At 47.3% G+C, this 15,749-nt stretch overlaps 1 protein-coding gene across 1 annotated transcript in view; it reads left to right on the top strand.

Moving 5' to 3' along the window:
* The first annotated feature begins 495 nt into the window (after positions 1–495).
* SLC23A2 (solute carrier family 23 member 2) overlaps positions 496–15,749 on the top strand; it is a 1,453,080-nt gene continuing 1,437,826 nt past the window's right edge. Inside the window, exon 1 of the mRNA XM_069618873.1 lies at positions 496–758. The gene's annotated coding sequence lies outside the window, so the exon portion shown is untranslated. The remainder of the gene's footprint in view (positions 759–15,749) is intronic.

The following is a 15,749-nucleotide window of genomic DNA, read 5'->3' as shown; positions in this document are numbered from 1 at the left end:
CATGAACACGAATATTAGCTAGATAAAAACAAGCACCATTTGCAAGGTACGGGATTACTTAACTGCGTTGCAGACCGCATGCTACGAACAAAACGTATTGTTCTAGCGTTTGCTGCAAGTCGTATGGTATCGGATGTACAATAAAAAAACGTGTTTACCATTAACCAACTCAATAATTCTATCCACCATATAAAGGTGAAGCCTGACTCGGAAACACGGGATTCCAACCTTTGACATGTCAGACTACATACTCGTTTCTGTGTGCATGACCCACTGGCAGCACGCAGATGCAGGGCTGCTGGCGCGCAGCCTACCTAGGATATTTAATGAAAGCTTGTGTGACCTGTAGTTGTATGCGTTTCCTCTGCCACCTAGCTTTTCGCTGCAGGTTTGTATTGGTATGTCACCGTGCCTCAGTGTATCGGGACAGGCTGGATTTACGTAATCGCCGTTATGTCAGCAGGCGTGTGCAGTCGCGGTTGGCTCCACCAAAGGGCGCTGTGGCGCAGCCCGGCTCTTCTTGTGTAACGTACAGTTGGATGCTGGGCTGATTGGCTGGCAGCGTGCTTTTATGCAAGGACCATCGCTCCTTCCTGGAAGAAGACCAGCTCCGGCTATTGTATAAATGAACCCGATGCGGCTGCTTCTGCAATCCGGGCTTCCTCTAAAGCTGGACTCGCGCAGGAACTGCACCGCGTGCTTTTTCCGGAGAAAGCCAGAGTAAGATTCACGGACTGTCCAAGCTGTGCCGCCGAACGGTAAGAAGTCGTTTATTTTGGGCTCTGTTGGGGGCGGGGCATGGTGGCTGAGCAGTCGGGTGGAGCGGGATGTTGCATGATTCTGATTGAGTCTTGTCACCTTCTATTGGACCAACAAGATAAAAGCCATTATCCATGGAATTCCATTCCAAGGGGTATTTTTTTGTGTCTACGTGATATCGAATGCCAAAGTGACCTATGTGGTCTATAATGTATCGCAGAAGGGATCTATTTCGTTCCGTACACTGAGCTATGATATACCAGGCACGCGCGCGTTTATTTTGCATATTTAATATACATATATTATACACTCGCACTCCGGCAGAGTACCTTGCGGCGGGCGTTATTTGGGAGGCTGGACGGGGCGTTGAATAGTTGGCAGTGGCAGTTATGCGGTCGCGGGATTGGACAGCTGCTAAAAAGACAATTCCAGGCGATATTTGCTCGGAGATGGTCGCGCACGGACTTCTTAAAGCGCGAGCAAGCTGCCCCATCCGCGTGTGTCCTTCATCCAGAAACGGCCAGGAGCTAAGTATTGGGTCGTTCTAACGTGCGCGGGCGTCCTCCTCCTTTTGCGCCCCGGTTGGGTTGCATTGTAAGGCCTTTACATCCCTGGGTTTGCAGGTGCTTTGCTGCGCTATCCAGCTCACCCCGCAAATGGCTTTCTTCTTCTCCCTGGATGTCCCCGATGTGCCACCGAACCGCGTTGTTGGTTCGATTCGAGTTATTTTACTGCAGTGTAGAATTTATAACGCGCCAGCGCGGCATCGGAGATTGCAGCCCTGACCCGAATGGCACATCCAGAGAGATCAGCAGACAGAAGCGGGGGCTCGGTGGGGTGGTGGATGTGCTCTGTGGCTGCCGACTGCCGGTAGCACGTGGCTTCAAACTCGTACCTTCTGAAACCGCGATGCCGAGGAATTTGGAGACGCCGTGGGCAATAACCGGAATCTCCCAGTACTAAACTGGCATTATAATGGCGGTGCGAGGCCAATGTGTCGTCATTGCCATAAACTTTGTCCATTTTTTGTTTGATTGTTGTCTTTATTTGGGGAATTGAACAGCATATGTTATTTTTTGCCTTTTAGAAAGGCGAAGAGGATCGTTTCTCTGCTGGTTGTTGGGGTGCTGTTCAAGTAAGTCAATATCCAGAATGAAGTCTTTCCCAGAGGTTATAAACCTCAGCCAGAGTCCATGTGTTTATAGCGTTGGGCAACATACCTTGTGGTAACGGCCCACCATCCTGAGACCATGGCCAAAGGGAAGCAAGGGATCGCCAGAAGACCGTCAATGCACGGCATAGCCAACCCCAAGGTCATTAGCACCAGGGCTGGCTGGAGAGGCTGGGGGGGGGGGCAAATTTCAACACGACTGTGCATAGAGCGAAGAAAAGTATGTGCCACCAGTGGGGTGAATACAACGGAGACGAGGGCCTTTATAGCCGTCGATTATCACGAGACGGTTAGCCAGCAGGGAGCTGAAGCACTAGATGTAGCCTAAAAAGGACGTTTCGTTTTTCAGCTCCCTGCGCGCGCTGGCCATCTCGTGATTAGTCCTCGTTTGTCAGCAATGGGCTCATCATGTAGTGAAAAAAAATACCACAGAGGCTCGAGGCGACGCCGAACGGCTCCAATAAATGCAGCTTGTAATGTGCGCTCTGAAGGCCACACACCAACGCTGATTGCCAACATTGGGCCAGTTTCTGGTGCCCCCCCAAATGGCCCTTTTCAACTGAAATAGGCCTTGACGCTGTCCCAGCACCCGTCTCTGTGCTGCGGGCCCCGATGGTGGTTGCTGAAACAGAAAAACCTGGATGACAGTGCTGGGTGCATGTGCAGGAAGCACCTGATGACAACACACAGACTCGTGGGCAACACAGAGAAGCCGAGCAATGGCTGGGAAAAGAGACTGTTTCTAAGGATGCATATAGGCTCACCACGAGGCAGGGGTGCGTTGATGAAGAGTGCTTAGCCTCCCTGTAGAATGGTGGCTGTTTTTATGCTGTTGCTGAGTCGGATCTTGTAAACTCTGAGTGAGGCTCGGTGTAATTCAATCTATACACTTGTAATATTTTGGTTTGAGGGCACAAGATTTCTGAATTAAAACCCTGTTTTAAAATTGCATTAAAAAGCGAAATAATTCCAAAAAGAGATTGTCCTTAAAATATGAATTGATATTCTTTTTGTTTTATGCCTTTTTGTGTAAAGAATGTATGGGATTTTTTGTTTGTATTAGTAAGCAGGCTTTGCTTTAAAAACAAAACTCCCATACATTTGAAAAAAGGAAAGCCATAACAATGAATAAAAAACACAATTCATACATATAAAATAACTACGGTATCTAATCACTTTCTTTTATCTTGGGTCTACATCATTGGCGTGATGACATTTTGGGATGTGTAATAGCCCAACATTCCACTATAGATATATACAAAAAGATCTCTTGCCCACTTAGACATCTAATCCAGAAGACTTCATTATCCTTAAAGAGTCGTAGTGTCGGAACATCCCTCGAGCTGTAGTGCGCTCTACAAATGTAAAAAAATAAATAAAATTACGAAAAACTACTCTTTCTACCCCTAAGCTTTGTCTGATAAATGCCTTATTGTTTCTATAGAGGATGAGATATTAATTGTGAATTTGAGATGGTTGTAGACAAACTATGAATATACTTGCTCATTAAATTCAGTGGGAAATGGGTTGTTGACTTTATATGTGACAAAAAATAGTTATTCTGGAATAAAGAAATACCAGGTACCTGATGGTTATTAGAGACTACTGTGTCTTTTATGAAGGGATTGACTTAATGATTGCAGTATACCAAATTAGACCTGAAATACCATCTTGCAAGGGAAATACAAAAACATGACTCGAGGAAATCGCCAACAATCGCGGGGTGCGTTTAAAGGCCCCAAACGGAAGTCCCTTTTGCATGAATAGCAGGCATTTAAACAATGCAACAAAAACGGTGTGGCTTTTTCTTTTGCTTCATGTAAAGTTTGAGAGCCATGTGGAAAGGGGCCTACCTATCATCAATGGACAAGCAGCAGTGTAATTAACCCGAGAAGGAGGAATCAAAGAATCCTGTGACATGGAAAACAGGATTTTTAAACATAAAAAGCAGAAAGGGCCCGCACATGTGTTTGCAAATAAAAACGGCATTAAAAAGCCACAATGGAAAAAGGTATCGCTGCTCACAGAAAAATGTCAGAAAAAGCAAAACGTGTGGGGTGACCAAAGCAAATGTATATTATGTTTCACCCACAAAACACCAGTAACATGGAAAAAAAAGCCTGTTCTGGCTGGGGTCAAAACTTCACAATGAAATGCCCCACTTCAGCCCTGTTTGGTTTGGTTGTTTTGTATGTGTGTATGTGTGTATGTTTTGTATGTTTGTATTTTTGTTTATTTGTATGGCGCACCAAACCCAGAGGTATCTGGGCGCAAGTATCAGGAGGTTACAAGGTATACTTTAGACACAAGTTACAATGATTGCAACAGGATATACAATAAGATTACAGAATTACAATATTTATATACATACACTGGTCACAACAAAATACTAGAACTTGCAGTATTTATGTGCAGTTATATACATCATTATAGATCATACAATATGGTACAGGTAGGGCCAGGCATTTAGTTGGGTCAGTGATCATTGGCTATGAGCCAGTTTAGGGTATTATGCCTACATTTTAGGAAGGTTTGGTCCGCTCTCAAGTGTGGTGGGAGGGCGTTCTGTTACTGAGCTGCCATACCAGGGAAGCTATCCCCTCTGGCATTATTTTAGTTTAAATCTAGGAACTACCAGGCAGAAGGAGTTAGCTGTGCTGATGATTTTCTGATGATTCTCTCTGAGAGGTAGAGTGGGGCAGCCTTGTCGAGACATTTGTGGGTTAGTGAGATGGTTTTAAGCATGATTTTGTCACTGATGGACAGCCATGTGTTCTTTCGCCTCAACTCTGAGCCCTGGATGTCGCAGCTCTCATCTAATGACACCCTGCAATAGAATCTGCTGCTGAAGGTGTTGAAATTCCACAGTTCCCCAGACTGGCTGGCCCTGAAGGCAGTTAAAGCACGGACTTCAAGGAAGTGTCATCCCTGGCTGAAGCATGACAAAAAGGTGCAAGTCCTTGTTTCACCCACTTCAAAAAGAACCCACACTGACTTCAGATAGACTCCTAAAAAAAACTCTGGTCACAGGCGAGCCCATGGAGACATATGGCTGTGGGGGCTGAAGCAGCCATCCCATTTGCTGAACAGACACTCCAAATTAATTTAAAATACTATTTTCATTTAGGCATTTTGCGCAGCAATCGGACTGAGGATTGATTTCATTTTCATGCCATTTTTCATTTAATTTCCAGGCGGTTTTGAGGGTATAAAATGCATCTACCTGTGACTCTGGGAACTGTAATGGTCAGTTAGACTAGGTTTCTGGCTGATCTGACGGTGTGACAATTGTGTGAGTCGGTGAAAAGATGGAAAATGATATTAGAAATATGCTTGATAGCTTACATATTCATAACTGTTGTACATTTTATGAAAACTACAAAAATGTGACACCTGGCCATGCTACATCGTACGGATTTGGCGGTCAGCTTATTTAATTCCCCTTGATCAGCTAAAACAGAATATATGCGTCAGATGGCAGTTGCTAGAACAAGTATGAAGTTAAGATGCATAACTAGTTTTTGCCAAAAAGTTGAAAGGAGAACAAAGGATAGTGATAAATGGGAAAAGACAGGTGTTGCTCCAAAATCCCTAAACCAGTCCTGACTGGGGGCAGAGAGAGAGAGGGTAACTGTCCAATCCTGGCGGCGGTGGATTATTGCAGGGTACTTCCCCTAGATTGTAAAATTAGTGGTCATTTCTGCTATATAAGGGGGAACTGTACTAGGGCTGAGGACACACAAAAATCAGGGAGACCAAAAAGGAGGATGGAGAGAAGGCTGCTGAAACTTATCATCTTTGAGAGTGGAGTGTCCAGACCCCCTGTCCTATCTTTCCAGAGTGTCCTGAGATGAAACTGGCTTTCCTGAAACTGAAACAAAGGCTTGCTGTGTAAGTAGCAATCACCCCAGCCCTAAATTGCATAAGCCCTTCATTTTTTTGTAGCAGTGTATCCAATATTTCCACATTTAAAACCCCAAATTGCCAGTGTAGTTCAGCCATCTCTCCATAGAAGAATCTCTTGTTTGCCTGTATATGTTTGCATATCCCCATTGAAAACCCCCTCAGTTGACTGTGTAAATATTAGTATTTTTTTAAGTAAATCCATTAATTCCCCTATTGAATTTCACAGGTTCGGGATTCTTGGCGTTCAAAAGAATCTTTTTCCCAGTGTTGTTGTTAATTGTTATAATCATTAAAGTGTTGCCCAAAAGAATTAATCCCCCTGTGAGTGGAAAAACAAATGTATCCCTGTGTCTAAATTATGCCCAGCTAAGCGAATGTTCATTTGCCAGTGTCATGCCTATTTGCATCTGTCATATTAAACCCAAACTGTTGTTCCCATTGCTAGTAGTCCCTTTTGCCCAAAGCCTACCTGTTAGTTGCCCCTGTCCTTTACACCGAAGACCATGGTTCCTGTGTGCCTTTCTCCTTGTTGAAAGCGTGCCTGTCATTTCCAGCCCAAGTAAAATTAGTGTGATTTCCATTTTTGTTTTTCTAAAAATGTCACTTCACCTGTTTAAACACGTTTTCCCTACTTTATATCTCTTTGCCTACTGTACCCTGATCACAGATTTTGAATTGCATCCCCTTTATTTTTTTTCTTCATGTTTTGCCTATATTAAAATCGAATTTCCTATGCGTGATAGCTAGCTGAAGCCCTATTTGTCTTATAGTGTAAGCAGCCCAAAGTTCCCTTTTGAGCTGTCCCATAGCAGTAGTATTAAATCATTGAAAACCCATTTTTCCATTGTACTCCAAAACAAAATGTCCCCCTCTTAACTCGTTCCCCATCTTTTATCTGTGGGCACCACCCCAAAACCTATTGTATTGTTACCCCTGCCACTGCCTTCATTCAAAGGAATTCAATCCAATTGTTGTTTGGGGGGTGGAGTGTTGCAGGGGGGAGTGCTTAACCTTCCTGTAATCATTTGAGTGAAATAGTTTTGTACTACTTTTCATAAAACAAAATAGGAGAGTCACCACAGTATCTCTTTACCTGGTTACTTTCTAGAAGTCTGTGCATTTTTGTGTTGCCACCACATTAGTGGCTGCTGTCATCTATTTGTTCTGATTTGATATTAAAATAATAAATAAAGTATTAATTGACAACACACCGGCCTGGTTCCTAGTCCATTGTGACACACAGGTTGGGTGCGAGACGTGTTGGAGGCCTACTCAAAAAGAATCCGTAGTATACTAAAAATAAAAAGCATTTTATTGTGCGCAGCACTCATTGTAGGGGAAGGAGTTCCCTGGCTCGCGTGTGCCGTGTAATAAACTGTGACACAATAGCATACAGAAAGCCAAAGTTGGTTAGAGATTAATGGCAGCATTTGGAGCGTAGATGTGTATCTGTTGGGAGCTTTGTTGCAGGTGAATACAGATTTTCAATAAATTTATAATAGAAAGTCATGATTCTATTAAAGACAGAGGTTAAGGATTATGCTCAACTCTTTACTTTTCGAGCAGCCAATAGTTAATCTGAAACTCGAACACACTGTCAAATACTACAATGTCCATGAAAACGTGCAAATTTGAAGTGTGTTCCCTTGGTTTAAACAATTCACGTGATCCCAACAGTTCAATCATGTACTTCCATTTTGTATAAACACCTTGTCTCCTTTTCCTTCTTCCTCTTTATGAAGCTGGTCATCAATGAAACTCTGCATCCCAACCGGTAAACGCTTGAACTCCCAAAATTCCTTTTGTCATTCTTAAAGGAACCGGAAGGTTTCGAATCTGCACCTATTAAAAAATTAAACAGCATCACTGAACCAACTGTTTTATAATGGGTGGGCAACGTAGAAAATGTGTTTACACACATTAATTGACAATAAAATGATCATATATATATAACTTTCAGTCCTCATTCTAACTATCTGCACCATTGCAACGGTGGGATAATCCTTTACCTCTGTGTCTTTAATAGAATCATGACTTTCTATTACGAATTTATTTCAAGAGTCAGAGGATCGGATTATGCTTGTTTAAAGCTTACGTACCACTAACGCCGCTACTTGATCCACTGGTCTAAAGTAAACCTTTTTGAAAGTTGACTCATTAGACCAGTCTGCCGCTTTCATAATATCCTCTAAGCAAGCTCCCATTTTGAACGCTGTGTATGCTGTGACTCCTCTAGCGTAATGTGCACCGAAATGAGCAACATCAATCCCTGCCTGGCTCATGCACCATCTCACCCATCTCGCTAATGTAGTTGATGCCACCATCCTGAAAGGTTTCTTTACTGCTATCAATAATTGGGATTCCCCTGCTGGCCTATGCTAAGCTGCCACACTTTCATACGTCATAAGGCATCTAATCGGACATAACCTGGGTCTGTCTGGAAATGCTGAGTATTCTACAGTTATTATTCCTGTCTTAGTCCTCTTTCCTATAAAAAAGTTACTCAAGTAGGAGAAAAGGATTTCCTGTCTACTTCCAAAGCCTTAACAGCTGAAACCCTCTTACAAGAAATTAAGCATAGCAATGTAGCTCGTTATGCCCAAAGAGCCTTTCTGGATAGGTCTTCATTGTCAGGCCATGACTCAAACTTTCTCAAAACTACAGTCGCGTCCCAAAGTCGTGAATATCTCGGGGTTGGAGGTCTCAAACTCTTAATCCCTTTAATCTACATACTAGCAGATGTTCGCCTATCGCACTACCCTCGAAATACTCGTGTCCGGCTGATATTGCCGACCTAGAAGCGTTAATCATTCGGTAGGCTTTGTTCTGAGCCGCTTCATTCGCTACAAAGTTCACCACATGCACTATATCTGTTTGAACGGGATGTTCGTCCCTCTCCATACGCCAATTACACCACTGTTGCCATGAACCTCTATATGCTTTGCTGGTTCCTTTGGCCCAGGAATCACTGATAATTCTTGAGCCTATCCCGAAAGGCCCAGCTTGGCTCAGGTTCTCCCAAAATCGCCAACGCTGCCAGTCTGACTCCCTGCTTGAACCAGTGGGTGTCTGTCCCCTGTCGGGCCCAGCAGAATGTCTTCCCTCTGCAGTAGTAGCATTGGCGACTCGTACGACATTTCCAAGAGGTCTGGAAACCACGCTTGATCTCTCCAATCGGGGTCACCATTATAACTTGAACTCTGTCTCCTGATTTGTGCTAGCGTTCGTGGTATTATAGCGAAAGGAGGGAACGCATAATCTGCTGCTGGTCCCCACACCTGGAGAAAGCTGTCACTTCCGGATCGGGTCTCCAGCTGTAGAACCTCAGCAACTTCCTGTGCAGTCGCGAGGCGAACAGGTCTGTCTGACGGGGGCCCCCTCCGTCTCATGATCTCTTGAGACTGCCTCCTCCAGTTGCCAATCGCTGGAGTCCCTCAGGTGTTTCAAATTCCAGTCCGCTATTTGGTTCTGTGCACCTGGTAAATGTTCTGCCATTACACTGACTCGTATCTGAAGGCATAAGTGCGCCAAAATTCTTTTCACCAATTCTGCCAGCATGTTGGATCTTGTTCCGCCCAGTCGGTTGATGTACTTGACCGCAGACCCATTGTCCATCTTGAGAAGAATGGAGCACCTCACCCTACCCTGTGTCCAGCATTCTATTGCGAAAGATCCTGCCAACTCCTCTAGGCAGTTGATGTGGAGGGCAAGCTTGTTCTCGGACCACCGCCCACACTCCGGTCATCCAGGTGTTGCATCGGACCCCCAGCGACTGGCATCCGATACTATGGTCTGGTCTGGGGAGGAGTCGAATATCGCCCTGCCATTCCACGCTTCCTTGTGGTGATACCACAACTCTAGCTCCGTCCTCTCTTCCTGCGAAATGGGGGCCTTCTGGTCATATGACAGGCCCTGCCTGATGTGTTTTATCTTCAGATGTAATACCCGATAATGACGGGGCCCTGGCAAAATGGAGTGTATCGAAGATGAGGCGGCCTACTTATCTGGCCAGTCCTTTTATATATAAGTCTGCCTTTGACAACATGGTCTTTATCTCCCTCTTGATGGAGTTTACTTTCACCAGAGGTAAACTGAGCGTGCCCACCATAAAACCCAGAAATTCCATCGAATGGGCTGGTATCAACTTTGATTTCTCCCAATTCTCTAGGAACCCCAGGTGTTGCAACAGGTCTGTCGTGCTCTTCACCTGCTCCAACAGTAAACCCTTGTCCTGGCACATAATGCATATATCGTCCAGGTATATGATCAGTTTGACACCTTGCTGCCTGAGGTGCCCTACTATTGGCTTCATCAGCTTCGTGAAGCACCACGAATCTGATGCTAGCCCGAACGGGAGGCATATAAACTCCCGTTTCTGATCCCTCCAAAGGAACTGAAGGAGTTGACATTGACTCTGATGAATGCGACCATCAGGTATGCGTCCCTGAAGTCTATCCGTGCTAGCCAGTCTCCCTTCTGGAGTATGTCTCTCAGCAGATGGATGCCCTCTACCTTGAAGTGTCTGTATATTAGAAACCTGTTCAGTGCCCTGAGGTTGATCACGGGTCTGACCTTGTGTTTGCCCTTTACTCCAAACACGTTGCTTACAAAACCTCTTTGATCTCTGAGTACTGGCCCGATAGCTTGCTTTAATTTTAACTGTTCTAGCTCACCATCTAGTCACAGTTTGTCTTCCTTGCTGAGCCTGATTGGTCTGGGCAACTATTCCTGTACCGGAACCTGACAAAGGAAACTACCTACTGACTGTAAAACCCAGATGTCTGGGGCTATCGCTCTCCACCTTCTTATATGCTCTGACAGCCCCTCCCCCCCACCCCCTACTGGCGGGATGAATGTGTTCTGTGAGCCCTCTATTAGAGGCTGAACTCACCTGTGGGGTTTTGCTGCTGGTGCTTGGTGTTGCCTCTCCAGTGTCTACCCCTTCCCCTGGATGGGAAGAAGGGGTTGGCTCTTCGATCGTCCTGTTCTCTCCAGTAAGTTCTGTCGCCTGAGGGCCTGTATTGAGAGTAACGGCTGGCCGAGTGGCCTCTGCCAGCCCTGTCGAAAACCTACCTCCCGAAGATCTTCTTTAGGGAGGCCTGTGCTTTGTCCAATGTGGCGTATGTACTGGCAAACTTCGCTATATCTTTAATGAAAGTTTTGCCAAACAATTTACCCCTTGCAGCTGCTGCTAGGGCTCACTCTCCTAACTTGGAATGGTTCTTCATAAGGATCGAGCGCCTTCTTTCTGATGCAATGGCACTTTTTGCATTCCCCATCAGGCATATTGCCCTCTGGGTCCAGCCTTTATAAGACTATTGGGTCTATAGGCTCCTTTCTCTGCTTGGCCTCCTCCACCAGCTGCCATATCCTCGTGGTTGGCCCTACGATATCAAGCAATTTATCTTGGCATGTCCTCCAGGAGTGGTCGATGCCCTTCTTGATGTCTTTACCATCCCTTCCCATGAAGGTCAGCAATACGGTCATCAATCTCCGGGGTCTCCGCCACCCTGTCTGGCACACCCTGGGTCTGGGGCATTCCGCCCTCAGCTTATTTCTCGCCTCCTTGCTCAGTGGTGCCCTCAGTCTTTTCTTGAGGTATGTTGTGATATTGTCTGGGGGTTTCCATTCAGAGGACCTCAGATGAATTGCAGCATCTGGGTCAAATTCGTCCCTCTTAGGCACCTCGCCCATAGGTGTGCTTTTTTTGCTTCTGGGTGCATCCCCTGGCATGGAGTCTTCTGACTCTTGCGTACTCCCGTCCTCAGAATTCTCACTGCTTATGCGGTTCACCTCAGAGGATTCTGCTGAAGTATCACAGCTGTGTTTGGCCCATGACCTTGCCTTTCTTTTGACACCCTTTCTCCGGTGTGGCGAACCCAGAGAGTGCAGGGAGGGTCTGGGCACGCCAAACCCTGCAGGTTTTCTTTCTTCCTCCTCTTTCCCTGCGTGCCTCTCTCCTCAACTCAGCCATGCCCTGAGAGAAGGCCACAAGGTCTTCCATGATGCCCCTACTCTCCCGCAGCGGGCCTCCATGGCACTCATAACCCTCTGGATGGCTTGGCTCATCCGGATGCCACTTACATGAGGGCGTGGGATTCCTCATCTGAGTAATCCCTACTCATGCTGTCTGTCTGTGCCATTTTATTCCCAGAATACCTGGGTTACCCCGTCTCTTTATTTCTTTTTGTAGCTAGGCATGGCTCTCAGTGTACACTGGTCAGTTTTTCCAGGGACTGTGGCCGTCTCTTGGGAGCTTACGCCTTGGTCTTTGACCCCTGGAGTTTTTCAGTTTCACTTAGGACTGAGCCCGTCACTTTACCTTATTCTTTGCAGTGTTTGGAACCTGAGGTGGGGTCCTGCTGTCAGTAGTTGGCGAGTCCTGACTGAGGCTCTGCCGTTGATCCCTGAATGAGTGTTAACGCTCCTGATGCTTAGCTGTGTACTTACGGCCCAACTCCTCTTAACACACTAATCCCACGGTCAATGATGCCAAGCTCCTGGCGGTTGTATTTGGAAGTTAACATGTAGCAAAAACATCCGTTCCTACACTGTCTCCAGCTGAGCGCTGGAGCAGAGCCCCGTTGCGCTCTCCTCACTCGCGGCTAACCTCTCCCAAATGTAATCATACGCGCTAAAAAACCTGCGCTAATAAGCTAACACCATACTAACCAACCCTACCGATTTAGGCGGTAGGATACCGCTTTTTAAGCAGTCCTACTGCCTACCGATTTAGTGGCAACAAATACCGATTATTATATATATATTTTTTTAATTTGTTTTATTTATTTTTGTAAACAAATATATATTATAATTATTTTTTTTGCCTGGCTGCCTTAGACCCAGCACAGCATGATAAGCATCCTTGTAGCTCCTCCTTCACTGCCAAAGAACCGGGTAAGGAGGGAGGTGAGTTTCATTCTAGTGCAACTTGCACAGCAACTCAAGATCAACGTAATTATTCCTTTTTGTTTCTCCTGTCTGAAAGTAGGGAGATTCTGAGGGAAATCTCAGTGGAACTTATTTCTTGTTGTGAAATGGATGGTGCTTTCCATAAGTCAGTCAGACCGTGTGAAAAGCTCCCAGTTGGTACAGAATAAAGATTTTCCATAATAATTTACTAGAAAGTCTTAATACTCCTACGTCCCGTCCCCTTTCCTCCATACTTATGGGACATCTCTACGTCCTGTGGGACGGGACCGGAGCACTTTGTAAAAAGCATCAACATTTTTTTTTCAAAAATGTGTCCTTCCTCTCTTTCTTGCACGCGGCCGTAAGCCCGCCCACCTTGGCTCCGCCCCGCGCATCGCCCATCAGTCCTTTTCTCCACTCGTTCGGGACTGGACGCACTTGCATCCTCGTAAGATTTTCTTCCCTTTTTTCCTCTCTGGCCCTCGCTAGCGATCGTGTAATAGTCTGTCGTTCAAACTAGACTTTCCAGATTGTTCATCCTGTCACCGACGCTTTGCGAGGGCGGATCCCCATCCTCTTTGTTTAGAGTGTTTGGGTCCGGATCACCGTTGGGACTCATGTTTTTACTGCGACTCCCTTTCGGTCCGGGCACTTCAACGTTGGTTGGAGCAGTGGGAGGAGGTGTTCCGACGAACTCCTCCTTTGCATTTTCGGCGTTGATTGACGAAAAGAAGAAACGCCCGGTAAGTTCTTTACTTTTCAGAGCACCCCGGCCGGGGGATACCTTTCCAGGTTCCTCCCTTGCCGGGAGGAGCGTTGATCGCTCTGTCACCGGGGGTCTGCCCTGAGGTGCCCGTTGGGCCTAATAATTGTACCAGGGTTTTCTCAGAGGGTCTCTGTAAGGGGCCTGTGGATACCGGAGCACGCTCTGAGGCCCCTCCTGTGGGGGCTGTTTGTAGACCCAGTTCTACTGAGTCATGGGGTACCGGAGCTTGCTCTGAGGCCTCTCTATCGACTTCCCTCAAGAATAAGACCGGGGTGCCCCCCTAGGCCTTGGTTGGGCTTGGTGTCACTGAGCGGGTGTTCGAGGCCCGCGCGGATAAGGCTGTTACCGGGCCTGGGTCCGAGGTCCCTCGTACAGAGGCTAAAGCTACCAACATTGGAGGCCTGAAAAGGCCTTATCGGTGAAGGCTGTTTCTCACCGTTCCCGCTCTTGCGGCAACACCAGATCTGTTGAGGGGGCAAAGAAGGAAAATTCTTCTTTTACCGGCAGTGCCGAGGTCCTTCCTGGGAAGGCTAATTTGGTGGTTGATATGTCGCAGAAACATTCCAGGCCTCATAGTACCGGCTCTGCCGAGGTTCCTTATGTTAAGGCTAAAGTTAAGACCCCTGATCCATCGACTGGGACCCCTGCCTCACTTCCTCATGTGCCGCAGTTCCCCATTCCCGCGGCGGCCATTTTGGGTGCTACCCCTACAACTACGCCATCGGCCTCAGGTGTAGGGCTTGGTTCCGTGGGTGAACATAGAGTTCCTTGTGCGCATCCTTATCGGCCAGTTTATGATTGGAACGCCCGGATGCCCCTTTCGCACAATGTTTCGTTGCCTGCTGGGTCGGCACCTTTGATTTATGTGGATACGTCGGTGGAGGGGTCGGTGTGGCACCCTTCCCTGTTACGTCCCTGGAATTATCCTCATGAGAGGCCTCCTCAGGTTCCAAAGCAGTCCCTGGAGGACACTTTTTTTCGGTAAATTTCAAACGCTTATGCGTACCGACCCCATGAGGGAATATTTCAAAGGGCTTTTTAGGGAGATACGTCTGCCCGTGCCTCCGGCTCCACCCGTTCCTCTGGTGGTTCCGCTGGCGCCTCCCTTGCCTACGGTGCCTTCCCCGACTCTTCCGCCTTTGCCCCCATTGCCCCCCGTGGACAAGGCAGCGCCGACATGGCTCAGCAGGATCCTGACCTGTCGGAGGATGCGCAAGGCGATCAGGACAACGAGGACCTGCCCCGCTCTATTAGAGCTTTTCATGACCGGGTACTGGACATGATGTGCTTCTTAGATGTTCCGAGGCACCCGCTCCGCAGGAGGGTATGCTTTCTGGGGCATTCACCCTGTCTCCTTTGGAGCGTACCGGCCTGTTCTTGCAGAAGAACGCTCTGGCCGAGGTCCGCAGGATCTAGGAAAAGCCACTCTCTGGACTTTTCGTCAATAAGATACAAGCTGCATTCTTCGGAAGAGGTGGCCCTGTCGTCTTGTCCGCTCCCCTCCTCCACAGTGGTGGCTGCGGCCACTTTGCAGTCCAGGCCTGCATCATCCTCTTCCACGACGGCTACTCAGGTTTTGGGCCTTGCAGCTCAGTTAGGCCAATGCCGAACTGGTGTGAGCGGGGGCTAATATGCGGATGTGGAAAGGTCTGTCGGAGTTTGAGGAGTTCATCCCGGTCGAAAAGCTGGAACACTTTAAGGCGGGATTATCCGACGCCAGGGTCTTGGCCCAGGATCTCCTGAAGGCTGCGGCTCATCACGTAGACACCTCGGCACGGGGCCTTATGCTGGGGTTTTATACCTCACGGCCGGCGTGGCTGCATGCCACTAACTTCTCAAAAGAAGTGCAAGACAGGGTGTTGGACCTTCCGTTCGATGGTAAGGAGCTCTTTCATTCTACAACAGATGTAGAGCTCACCAAGACGAAGGATAGCACTCAGACAGCTAAGTCCTTGTCGGTCCTTGTTAAGACCCCTTTCAAAACCCAGAGACTGTTGTCGCAAAGCCGACCCTCCTCTGGCTTTAGGCGCTGCCTTGACTGGAAATCTCGTAGAGTGGATACCCCTTCGGGGAATAACCGCCGTAGGCAACTCGGTTTTTCTCCAGCTCCTCAGCCTCCTCCTCAGGTTCAGGTGGCAACACCACCGAAAAACCTACAAAATGAGGGTTCTCCGCGCTCGCACGAGACCCCGGTGGGAGGACGCATTGCGTCTCATTGGGAGGCGTGGCAGACCA

This window comes from Ambystoma mexicanum, chromosome 10, assembly GCF_040938575.1.
Source record: "Ambystoma mexicanum isolate Mex_15411 chromosome 10, UKY_AmexF1_1, whole genome shotgun sequence".
NCBI classification, from domain to species: Eukaryota; Metazoa; Chordata; class Amphibia; order Caudata; family Ambystomatidae; genus Ambystoma; species Ambystoma mexicanum.
The sequence above is the reverse complement of the archived record's forward strand: the minus strand, read 5'-3'. Positions and strand labels throughout refer to the sequence as shown.